This window comes from Dermacentor silvarum, chromosome 5 (genome assembly GCF_013339745.2).
Source record: "Dermacentor silvarum isolate Dsil-2018 chromosome 5, BIME_Dsil_1.4, whole genome shotgun sequence".
NCBI classification, from domain to species: Eukaryota; Metazoa; Arthropoda; class Arachnida; order Ixodida; family Ixodidae; genus Dermacentor; species Dermacentor silvarum.
In genome coordinates, this window is record NC_051158.1 from 41,165,322 (window position 1) to 41,177,590 (window position 12,269).

Here is a 12,269-nt window from a genome sequence, read left to right on the forward strand (position 1 = left end):
CACCATGATCGCCTCCGACTCAGCCACATCGCAGGTGAGTGAGTGTTCGAATTCCACTTGCTCGTTCAATGCGACGCTATCAGAAAAAGTGCGTACTTCAGTGCGTGTCTTCCACGCGCCTCTGTGCTCGTTTTCATGACTAGTACTATCCTTCCGTTGCGAGAATTGGTTGTGCAGCACTAGATTTGTTATATTGAGCATGAAGTTTTGTCCTGATTTAACTTCACGGCGCGCTTGCGGCGACGTAAAGCAGCTATGTGGAGCCAGCTAAAACAGGGCATGTTGTGTCACGGCCGGGCTCGACCGCGGCGCGCGCGCTCGCTTCTTGCGAACGCGCGCGCCAGTCGAGCCCGGCCGTGGTTGTGCGCGCCACGATTTTTGGTACGGTGTTCCAGCACCGATTGAAATTAGCCTTATTAATGAGCGCTCGTGCTCTGCCGTTTTGGTGGGCAGCTATGTGGAGCCAGCTAAAACAGGGCATGTTGTGCGCGCCACGATGTTTGGTACGGTGTTCCAGCACCGATTGAAATTATCCTTATTAATGAGCGCTCGTGCTTTGCCGTTTTCGTGGAAACAATGCGACGTGAAACAATCCGAACTGTACTGTAATCAAGTATATTTCGTTCGCGCAACGCCGTCCATTGACGTGCATCTACTACATGGCGTGTCGGGATCGGCGAAAATATGCGCGGGGCGTTTTGCCGTTCTAATGTATTCTGCTGCGCTGTTCGCTTGAGGATCGAGTGCCCAGAGTCCGCTGACACGCCGTGCGGTAGACACGCGCTGTGGCGCGATAATAATAAAGAATTGCAATGGCGTATATGTGATTCTATGTGATAGATAAGATAAAAAAGGGCTGATGCCAGTGAATGCTGTGAAATCATCAGGTTATGTGTGGTTTGTTTTCCACCGGTACGCGCGCGGTGAACTTTTTTTTAACCATTATCTCCCTTCGACGCCATCGAGTACTTCGCGCTAACGCCTTCGCGTAGGCGCTCTATATTCACGGAAAAGGCAGATTCTGTGGGATGCTATGTTCTGCTTTAGTGGGATGAAACATTCAAAATAATGTCATCGTGTGAAGTTTCAGCCTTTGGCCCTTCAGTAACTGATTGATATAACTAAGTTCGAAAATCAGTAAAGGAACGAGATGCTTGGGCATATTTGCCGTGTCGTCCCACTGTGCTCCCAGTGGCATGTAAGCGTTATCGACAAATGTCAAAAATTAGCAAGGCTTTTTATGAGATAGAAGCAGACAGCTATGTCAATAAGTTATTTTTGCTTTGAATTCACACACTAAAGAGGAGAGAGAGTTAAAGGGGAGCGTATCCTTGTGATCTAAATGACGCTTTGCCATAAGCTTGGAACAATGGTTTGTTGGTGGAGCAGTTCTGTGGAATACTTAGAGAGTAAGCAAAGTGCAGTAGCAGCAGTTAGACGGGGAGTAAAAAATGCAACACTGGTTTTATATGAACGAGCTACCTTTAAGATGTGGCCGCAACAGTTCATGCAGTAGATGAGCAAAAATAATTTTAAAATTTAGGAGAGAAATTAAAAATAAATTATTTGCCCACCTCACACTGCCAGTGGCAAGAGCAGCCATGCTTTAATGTTTTCAATCAGTCATTTATATCCATCCATTTATGTCGGTCTAATCGTCCATGTAGATGTTTTGATTGTTGCTTTTCAGTTATCGTGGCGTCACATTTTAATACTGACATCTGTTTTCAGAATCAAAATGAGCCTGGAGACGCGACAGCCGGAATGCAAAAGGTGAATTCTTTGGCCATTCATCATCTAGCGTCACCATGATCAAATGCACTGTTGCCAGGAGAATGTATTGCTGGCAGGTATTCTCCTTAAGATTTAGTAAAAATGGTAGCATTAAGTGTCTCCTTTGCGATTTTGCATAGCCTTTGATTTGCGAGTCGATTCATTTATTTGATGAGGTGGATGAGGCACACCCTGTCTTTGTGTCTTATGTACACATTCAGCTGAGTAGGTCTGGGACACAGCAAGCGAATCTGATGTGTAGTGGTAATATCGCATTAACGTCGACAGTTATCTTCCTGTTTGAGCTGCTTGCTACTGCTGCTTGCCAACACAAGCAGCAGTTGCCCACGATGGCGTGAAAGAGGTTCATTGAAGAATGGCACATACTCTGAGTAACATACCCAGAGATCCAAGCAGGTCCATCAGATGGTTATTAACCCACTTCCCGTCTACAGCAGCCCTACCCATTAGGCCATTGACCACCAAGTGACACAAATTGGCTGGAAAATAGTTAGACACCCGAAAGTATGTGAAGTATCCTAAAAATGCTACTTGCATTAAAGTTTTCAATGCTTTAGTTTACTTACTATTTTATTTTGTACTGGGTGAATCCTTATTTTTCTGAAGCACATGGCATCCCAACAGCATAACAAGCTATGGCATTAGTTTTAGTTGTTTTTATTAGTGACATTAGTTGACATTTTAGGTCTGGAGCAGGCAGTATTTCTGTGATTTATTCGGAGTGTGGCTGTTGTGTAAATGTGCTTAAAATCCTTAAACTACCTCACTAATATTATTTACCTAAACGTGCTTTTTCACATAGGTTGGAGAGGTGCTCATTCAGATGATCCGGGCACAGCTTGCCATGGTGGACCAGGCAAGTTTGCAAGGGCCTTGATTCACCATGTGTTCACTGAGGAGAACCTCATGGGCCACTTACTTCTCGGAAACACCACCACGAATAGGCAAAAAGAGGCTCTTGGCCTTATCAGGGTCAACGCTGTTATAGGTAAGTTCCGTACATCCTTTTACCCATTGCATTTTTGCCTTCACATTTTGTACTTGGAATTACCAGCTTGCTATTAACACAACAAATCACATTCAAGTAGCCTGTGTCTGCAACTACGTGCTACAATAGCCTACTATTTGGAATGAATGTTCATTTGATCTCGTCTCTAACGCCTCCATACTAAAGTGCTAAATTTTAAAAGCAGCCTTAACTGCCAGAAGTGATTGGTGGCTCCAACTGACAGAGTTAGGTGTATTTGCGCATTAGTTGCACTACTTGACTGTCATTGCAATGAACAGTTGCAATGAAGCAACTACCAATCTGTAGTACCAATCTGTGAAGCTTGCTACCAATCTGTTGCTATAGCGGGTGTGCTTAAGTAGCCTGAAAGTGTTGTTATAGGAATTGTGGAGAAGCTATGCTCAAGTGCAGTTACTGCTCAACTCGAGGGACAGCACTGCCACCAAATTTCAGCAATCAAAATGGCCCTCCAGATTCTGTAATGCAAAACATAGTGGTTTCACCTATTTCAACAGACCACATTGAATTAAAGTTGCTCCTGTCTTGAAGGAGGTCCATGTGGTGGCAGACAGTAGCCTTTAAGCAGAATGAGCTTAAGTTACGGGGCATAATTGTTTGGTTGTTTCGATGAAAGCAACAACTAGGAACAGTAGCCAAATTCGTTGTCATCATTGCTATGTTTAGCAATGTCCATTCATTCTAGGCACTCAACCAATTAAGATCCAATTTATCACATTGTATTCTAGGATGTGGAAAAAACAAAGGTATTTATTTGACTTTTCCTCATGTTCCCATAAAATGATCAGTACTCAATAGGCCCTTGGCAGCTGCTATATAAAGCTTCTTACAGAACATGAGGCATGTCCACAGCTCCCACTCTGAAATTGTTGGAAATGTCTCCTGCTTTCTTAATTTAAGGACGCACTTGCCTGTTTTCAGCGTTATTATAAACCAGTGCTCAAGTTCTATGAGTTTACATTTATCAAAGATTGAATGAGCTTTGTAGGTGTTCATGTTTAACCCTTTGAGGATCACATATTTTCTGGCAAACGTCCCCCAATTTAAGTGTTATATTTTTATTCTGGATCGTTCTTCAGAGTGACCTTCCGAGAAAAAAAATGGGTAAATAATTTTTTAGGTCACAAAGTGACAAAGATTTCTTAGTGTCCGCTGTTTTACACCATGTTTATTGTAGCATGCAGGGCAAACTAGCATAATCACATTTTTTAAATGTAATGACACTCACAAAACATTAAACTAGTTGAATACTCCCAAACTGCTGCAGTGATGGGCACCATAGAATAAAGAGAAAGATCAGTTTTGGAAGAAGCCAAGGGGCAACAGCACAATCAGGATTTTTGTAGAAGTCGCAGAAGGTTACAGAATCTGTAATGTGATGCTTGGGGACACTTCATTCTTAAAAGGTATGCTTATTTATATGTTCTTTCGCCGCCTTATATTTATGGTCGTGACCACACGATTTGTTTCCACCACTCTACATGCATGGCAGTGACCCTCAAAGGATTAGCAGAGCCAGTCCACTTGCATATTTCTCTTGTAAGACTGAGCATTTCTTCGTATTTCTTCTTCGCATTTATTTGTGTTAGTGTAACCAGGTCGGCGTGCAACTGCAGTAAATCTTCGTTATAAGCAGTATTTTGTTTTCAGTAGAGAGGCATAAGAATGGTCATCACAATGCGAGAAGTGCACTCCAGTAGCATATGAGCTTGTAAAACAAATTCAGATATACCACACTCAATTCTGGCCGCATAACCGTATTTCGAGCAACTCCTGCAAGGAAAAGTGCAATAAAGTGCTGCACATTTTGATTATGATTTTTGAGAGAACTAATTTTAGTTGCCAGCAGTCTACCTTTAAGTTTTTTCACCAACTGTATGAAGTCTTTTTTCCACCATTTTGTTCCTAAGCAAGCAACGTTCACATTTTCACACCAAGGATATTCATGAAGTTATTCTGCCACAGTGGGCTTTTCCTGTTTGCCTTCTGCATATTGTACTAAGTGGAGTCCTCAGGTGCCACTCCACTTTGAAAGCTGGTCATTCTCTAGAATTGAACTCGTGAAAACTTGGAATAAACAAAACAAATGAAACAGTTTCATTATAACAGGGCGTACTGTATATCGCACTTTTGCATGTGGAACATTGATCTTTAACGTCATGCTGTTTTTCCTTTTTTTACAGGCTTTACCTGTCACAAGTTTCCTGGGACAAACATGACCTACATTAAGAACACTCTGGCCTCACTTCTCGCAAGGGACCTGAAGTGTCCAGAAGAGCTCAAGTCTGTGGACAGTTCAAGTGTTGTGCACTTGCAGCCCTGAACATTTTTTTTTATTATTATGTTTCTAGTCACCTGAAAAGCCCAGGTTGGATGGTTCAGACACAAGTACTGTGTTGTGATTAATAATTAATTGCACAAGTGTTGCGCTTTGTATTTTAGTACATTTTTACGTAAATCTTTAATATATTTCTACAAAAGCTAGTGTTTCTTGACTATTTTATTTCATAGGTATCTCGGGTCATTTCATACCAAGACTGTTCCATGATGGCACACCATTTCAAGTTTGTTTGATAAAGTAAAAGTAGGCCCAGTGGGAAATTTTACAGAAAGTTAGGTTTCATACGTACACCGGAAAGTGGAATCTGTGCTATTGTCAGAGTAGTTCTGTTTAAGAAAAACTACATATTAACATATGTTTGTAGTAATGGTTTATTTTGCTATTTCAAAACAGTAAGAATTAAGTGTTAAAGTTTGCTTAAATTCAGAGTGCAACAACAGTTCTCGGGCAAGGCAGCGATGTGCTTTCTTTCATGTATGCATGAAATCTGATTTCTTGTAAATTCTTTCATTCCAACTTGTTTTGCGGCACTCAAAATTAAACAAAATTTCCTCATGCCAGTTTCATTTAAGGCTTCCAGCAGGTAACTAATGGCCACTGTGTATCAGATAAAAATCTTAAGTAGTCAAAGTGAATAAATCGCTTGGTATGTAATGACCTGCCCAGGAACCTCGTAATCATGGCAGAAAACGCAACTGGATCCTGCAACAAGCAATGCAGCACAATAAACTGCTGCCATGGCACAAGTTATTGTAATTACCATGTCGTTTCAGAGGTAGATAACGTTTAGTAAAATGGGCACACCATTTAAACAATAAATAAGAGTCTCAGTGGGGTCATGCAGATTGTGCCATAATTATTAAGTTACTGGCTACCAAATAGAGAAACCAAGTACATTTTAAATGGTATTTACTGTAATGCTTGTATAATATTTATTTTCTACTTATTTCAATTTTGAGAAATTTTTTACTTTAGGGCCACGCAAACTTTACATCTCTCAGTATTCAGTTTCGTTATTGTATCAAGCTGCTGGCAGTTTGTAGATTGCATTAGGAATTTTTTGATCTCAAGGCACACATGGCTGTACAGTTAACAAATGTTTGGCTTCAATAAACAATTCATCTAGAAAAAATTGTTTTTTGTCCACATCAATTTTGAGCTGTTGATTTTGTGAAGGAGTATTGATTTTGTGTGTTAAGCCAATTAAAAAACTGGCTTAATGGTTCTGCTAGCAGCTCTATATTATGTTTTATAACAGGCTATATCTAAAAGTGGTTTTGATCCCTAGGTGACCCAGGTCTTCAATACAGAAGTGCCTGAATTTAAGTTTGCCCCTGTCCTCTAGTATGCAAGGACCACATCAATATGGATGGCATCAGTGGTAATGCCATGAGACTCAACGTAGCTCAGCAGTATTTAAAGAAAAGTCTAGTGCACTTTTCAACACTATTCACCAAACAGCATATTTCAGTGGGCTCTCAAGTGATTTCAATAGTGACGTTCAACACTGCTCCAATAATATTTAAATGGTGTTGCATTATTGACTAACATTGCACGTTGGACTTGTTGGTATAAGGGAGGCAAAAGGCGTGCATCAGAAACAGGACACAAGAGGAAGAACATAGACAACACACATGTTTGGTGCTTAACGTGTGTGTTGTCTGTGTTCTTCCTCTTGTGTCCTGTTTCTGATATGTAGCAACTTTTGCCTCCATCAAGCAATATTGACGTTTAACGCTCATCCAATAATACTTCAATAGGGTTTCAATATTGATGTTCAACAATGCCTCAATAATATCTCAATGGGGTTTCAATATTGATATTCAATACTGCTCCAATAATATTTCAATGGGGTTTCAAAATTGACATTCAACAGAGTTCCAACATTATGTCAATAAGGTTTCAATATTGGCATTCAACATATTTCAACAATGTCTCAACAGATTTTCAATATTGACATTCAACACATCGTCAACAGTTCTTCAATGGCCTTTCAATATTGGAATTCAACATGGTTTCAACAATCCATCAATGACTTCTCAAATTGAAACGACCCAATGATGTTTCAACAAAATGTCGCGGGCCAATTTTCAACACCTCTCAACAATTTCCTCAACAATGTTTCAACAAAGCCTCAATGTGCTTTCAATGCTATTTGTTGACATTGACCAATGACTTTTCAACAACTTTTCAACAATTTTTTTTGTAAGGGAGAGCATAGTATTCAATTGAATGGTGCATTAAAGAATTAGGTTTTAGAGCGTTCTACATGACCAACGTATTACATCGTTGATATTGCACTTTTAGCACAATTCTTCTGTTTAGCATTCAAATGTATTTTCTATATCTTATTTCTGCCAAGTGATGGGGCAAGCAACAAGTCGAGCGGCAGCTGAGCGGTTTTTTGTGTGTTTGTCCTAGCATTCTTGTTTTTGTACAAAAGAAATGCTGAAGTAAGTTGACTTGATTTCATGCTGTGGTGCCATCTGCTAGCTGGCAGTCAAAACACAAGCATTGTTTTTAATACTATGCCTACCCATATCCTAGCCCAATTTGTACAAGAACCAACGTGCGAACAAGGAACTTGATGCTCTGTTATGACCTAGTATTATTTCTTCTCCGGAAGGTTTCCTGTCATAGTGTGTCCATAGAGCAAGGATTCTCCGACCACAATTTCGGCAATGCGTCCCTTTCAGTCCTGCCACTCTGTGCTCCCCAAACATTTCCATAGTGTTCCTTCAAATATCAATAGGCATGTCAACGATCAGTGCACAATAAAACACTTCAAAAGCTGCCTTAATGATTTTAACGATACTTATATCTATGCTATTCCGGACATGTTCAAAGAAATATGCCGACACTGCACTAAGCATTTAGTACCATAAGCATTTCGTAAGCATAGAATGAAGCGATTAAAAAGATGCACGTGCATTCGATGGTCGCAGTCAGCAGCACACTGATAACAAACACGGAAACGATTGCTGTACATTTGAATATTTATTTTCATATGGTGGTCTCGAGTCACAATGCACCGCATGTCTCAGCTAACGTTAGCCAAACTGTTAAAAAGAAGTACGTTATTAAAAATAACAGTGCAAGATACGAACTTAACACATGTGGTGTTCGGTCATCAGGCATCTGACAACCGCCCACCATCGGATTTAAAATTGTGTCTTGTACCAAGTTCATTAAATCATCTGCTGGGACACCCTACATGTGCACCCACCGCGCATATAGGGTGCCATTTTCACCGTTACGCTTGAGAGGCGTTTTAGTGGTAAAAGCTCCATGAAGCATTCCGTTGAATTCTGTGGCTTTACCTTCCAAAACCACGATTTGACCATGAGGTACGCCGTAGTCGGGAACTCCTGATTAATTTCGACCATCATGGGGATCTTCAACGGGCCCCCAAATGCGGGCGTGATTTTCGATCCCGCGACCTCGTGCTTAGCAGCGCATAAGCCACTGCGGCGGGTATGCCATTCCAAAAAAAGAAATACTTTAACGTATACCACTACCAAAGGTGGCGGTGGTGACGTTACCACAGGTGGTTACGGCCTGGCAGAGCTGACCGGCAGTTGCTCCGCCTGAGAAACCTTCCCTGACACTTGCATTTTCCAGAAATACCTGCCGGAAATTTAAGATTCGGAAATGATAATCTCGCTGACCCGCGGCTTGAGCTATACGTGTGGACGCCTTGACAACGCCGGTACGTCGGTTATCACAAACACGCTCTACATGGCCGCCAGATTGATAAGCCAGCTCCGTACCACGATGCGGGGCCGCTGCGGCGAAACATCGTACGAAACGGAGTAACAACAATCGCAGCGCGCCGTATTATACTGCCCGGGGTTACTGCGGAGACCACGAGAGGGTTGCCGCAGGCGAGCGGAATATATACCTTATCGATTCAGAGCATCGCCCGGTGCAGTGAAATCACGCACTGCGCGCTCGTTCCCACACCGTGCCCATTCTCGTAGCCGCCCATCTCGGCGCATGTATATAGTACAAACGGGGACGTCAGGTGTGGGAGACCAGTGCCGAAACGTCACGTGCCAACAACAGGCGCTCGGGATCATTGCGAGCGTCGGAAACAGTTTCCAGCAAGACATGCTGCAATTTCGCCTCAGTGAATTCACCACACCCCTTGAGGCGCATGCGCAATCTGATGATGTAACTGGGTGCCGGCGCTACTAGGATGCTATAGGACGTTGGAGTGCACGCGCTCTTCGCAACGCGCATGGCCATGGACAGAGCTTGGCCGAAGACATCGGGCTCAAGCTAACGTTGATACAGTCGGCCGTCTGTTATCGTTCAAACGTCAAACGCCATAGCACCTCCATGTAGGCCGGTGCTGGTTCCCCGTAGCCGCCATCTTAGCCCACTGTGTCAGCATGCGTGGAAATGTTCTCTATAGTGAGTGCAACTTTGCCAAGCTAAAGCAGAGGCCCAAGCGCCACAGGTTCCATACTCCGCAAGGCGCTGGCTCTGTGGCTACGGCATTCCGCCACTGAGAATGAGGTCGTGGGATCGATTCTTGACCGCTGCAGTCGTGTTATCAAGAGCTGGAATGCAAGAACGCGTATATTTGGTCCGGATTAATATTACCAAAAGTAATCTGGAGTTCAGTGCTAAGGCATCTCGCCTAGTTCCTGTGCAGCTTCGTTAAAATCGATCGATCAATCAATCGATCGACAAATCATTCAATCAATAAATACATTAAAACCAATTCATCAAATCAATCAAATCAAAACAATGAAATCAATCAAGTCAATCAAATAAACCAAATGAAATCAATCAATCAATGAAATGAAATCAATCAATCAATCAATCAAATGAAATCAATCAATCAAAGAGCATATGATTACATATGGACAGTCCATCGGATGTTTCTGGACAGCACAGAGTCTGCGTCTCACGAAAGTTTGCAGTGTCCTTCGGCTCTCAGAACAGTTGATTCGGGTGGTGTGACGTTCACAATGCGCATTTTAGGAAAAGGTAAATGTTCGACACTCACTGGTCGTGGTCGCTGTTGCCGTTTAGACAGGACAGTTGGAACAGATGTGGTGCGTCAGCCCGATAAGTGCTGGCTTTTTGTATAGCCTCAACAGCGACGAAACAGCGAAGCTGCCTTTGGCTATCCCTCCCGTATTTGGCGTGGCTACTGGCTGCAAGGTAGGTCAGTATCCCGGCAAATATCATCATCTTCATCAGCCTATTTTTATGTCCACTGCAGGACGAAGGCTTCTCCGCGTAATCTCCAATTACCCGTTTCTTGCGCGAGCTGATTACAACTTCCACCTGCACATTTCCTAATTTCATCACCCCACCTAGTTTTCTGCAGTCCTAGACTACGCTTCCCTTCTCTTGGCACCCATTCTGGCACCCGGCAGATATATTTGTGGATATGTATGCATACGTTATATGTGCGGCCAATGAAAATACCAGCGAATGGGCTTATAGTTTAACCCTTGTATGTTGACCGACAAAGTAGCGTAAGACGGGCACCTCTGTACGGAGTACAAAAAGGACTACAAGGAGTACGATCAAGGACGATCACGATACTTCCTAATGCGAATTTTGAGCGCAGCTGCTTAGGTGTTTTGAATCCGCGATATATTGCAGGTAACAATTTAATTCTTTATGACAGGGTCCTCTCGGTGGCGGCGCTAGAGCCTCGGATCGGGCAGCTCGTTTAGCAGCAGCGGCAGACGAAGCATTTCCATCGGTTGCGCCGCTCATTCTTCATAAAGACAGCATGAACAGAGGGAACGCGTGGCTCGCGCGGGGCGCATTCTCTAGCGACGGCGGCGGCGGCGCAGGCGAAGTAGCGCATGCGCAGTAGGTCCGAAGCCCACACCATAGTGCTTTGTTTACATATATGGTATCGGTGGACATGCTCGCCGCATGCATGGTCGCAGCCGTGGAGCACGTCTTGTGTGACACTCCGCTTTCCCCCTCAGCCTTTCCCTATACTCTCTTCCTCCGCGTTCGTCCTCATACTTCCACTGTACACTTCTCCTCCGCATTCCTCCTCGCCCTCTCTTCGCTCTCGCCGTCTTTCATCCCCCGCAGCGCTCCGCATTCTCTCTTTCATTCTTCGCTATATGCATCCTTCGCTTCGCTCAGTTACGCCGTGGCACGCCGACGCTCAAAACGGGAAGCTCTAAGAAATAAATTCATACACAGCACCTTAACAAATGATGTCGACTCACATGTATCTTGAAAGCACATCGACTTGCAAATGGAATAGTAGATTATATTTAACGGATTCTTTGGTTGACTTTATTTCCTTTCATTCAAATCATTCTACAGCCGAGATGTTTCACACTGTGCATCCACCTGATTTGGAGAGAGAGAAAAGTCATAAGGGAAAGGCAGGGAGGTCAACCAGGCTGAGACCGGTAGGCTACTCTGCACTGGGGAAGGGGGAAAGGCGTCTGAAAGAGGAGAAGGAAGAGAGAAGTTCACACCCTGCACTTTTACACACTCAAGCGTTCATCGCTGAGTTTCGTCACAGGCGGTCATATAGGCCAGATTTGGAGTTCGCATTTCGGCATAGCCTGTGAGCGGTGCCGTGGATAAAGATAAAACATTGCATGAGAAGAAATTTGGGAAACTTGTGGTGGATATTGCATGAAATTACTCACTGCATAGGATGAAAGACAAAAAATTAGGCGCATCGCTTTTTGTTTTGAAACATTTAATTAACCCCTTCACTTAAGAATCGCTTCATGTAGATTCCCATATCTTCCGCTGACTCGGCATATATATATATATATATATATATATATATATATATATTCTGAATGAGTGGTCAAACAGTCTCATAAAATTATATTTGTGTTTAGTGTTCACTTGGCAACATTGTGTCATGGTCTCTCGACAACGAAGAAGTGGTGCGTGCCATCGTCCTCGTTGCCTCAGTGACACTTGTGGACTAACAACGCAATTGTCTTTTTCTTTGAAGTGGTGCGTGCCAAGTTACCAGACGATGCAACACAAATATTGGTTGTCGTTCTTTTTTTAATAAATGTATTTAAGGAGAGGTTGGTGCCTATATGTGGCGCCGGCTACTACTCTTCTCTTGCATGATAGTTGTCCTCG

At 43.0% G+C, this 12,269-nt stretch overlaps 1 protein-coding gene across 1 annotated transcript in view; it reads left to right on the plus strand.

Annotated features, from left to right (window-relative positions):
- Positions 1-6,294, plus strand: part of LOC125945620 (uncharacterized) — a 15,325-nt gene extending 9,031 nt beyond the window's left edge. The window contains exons 3-4 of the transcript XR_007467089.1: positions 2,597-2,782; positions 5,005-6,294. The gene's annotated coding sequence lies outside the window, so the exon portion shown is untranslated. The remainder of the gene's footprint in view (positions 1-2,596; positions 2,783-5,004) is intronic.
- Positions 6,295-12,269: the final 5,975 nt, after the last annotated feature.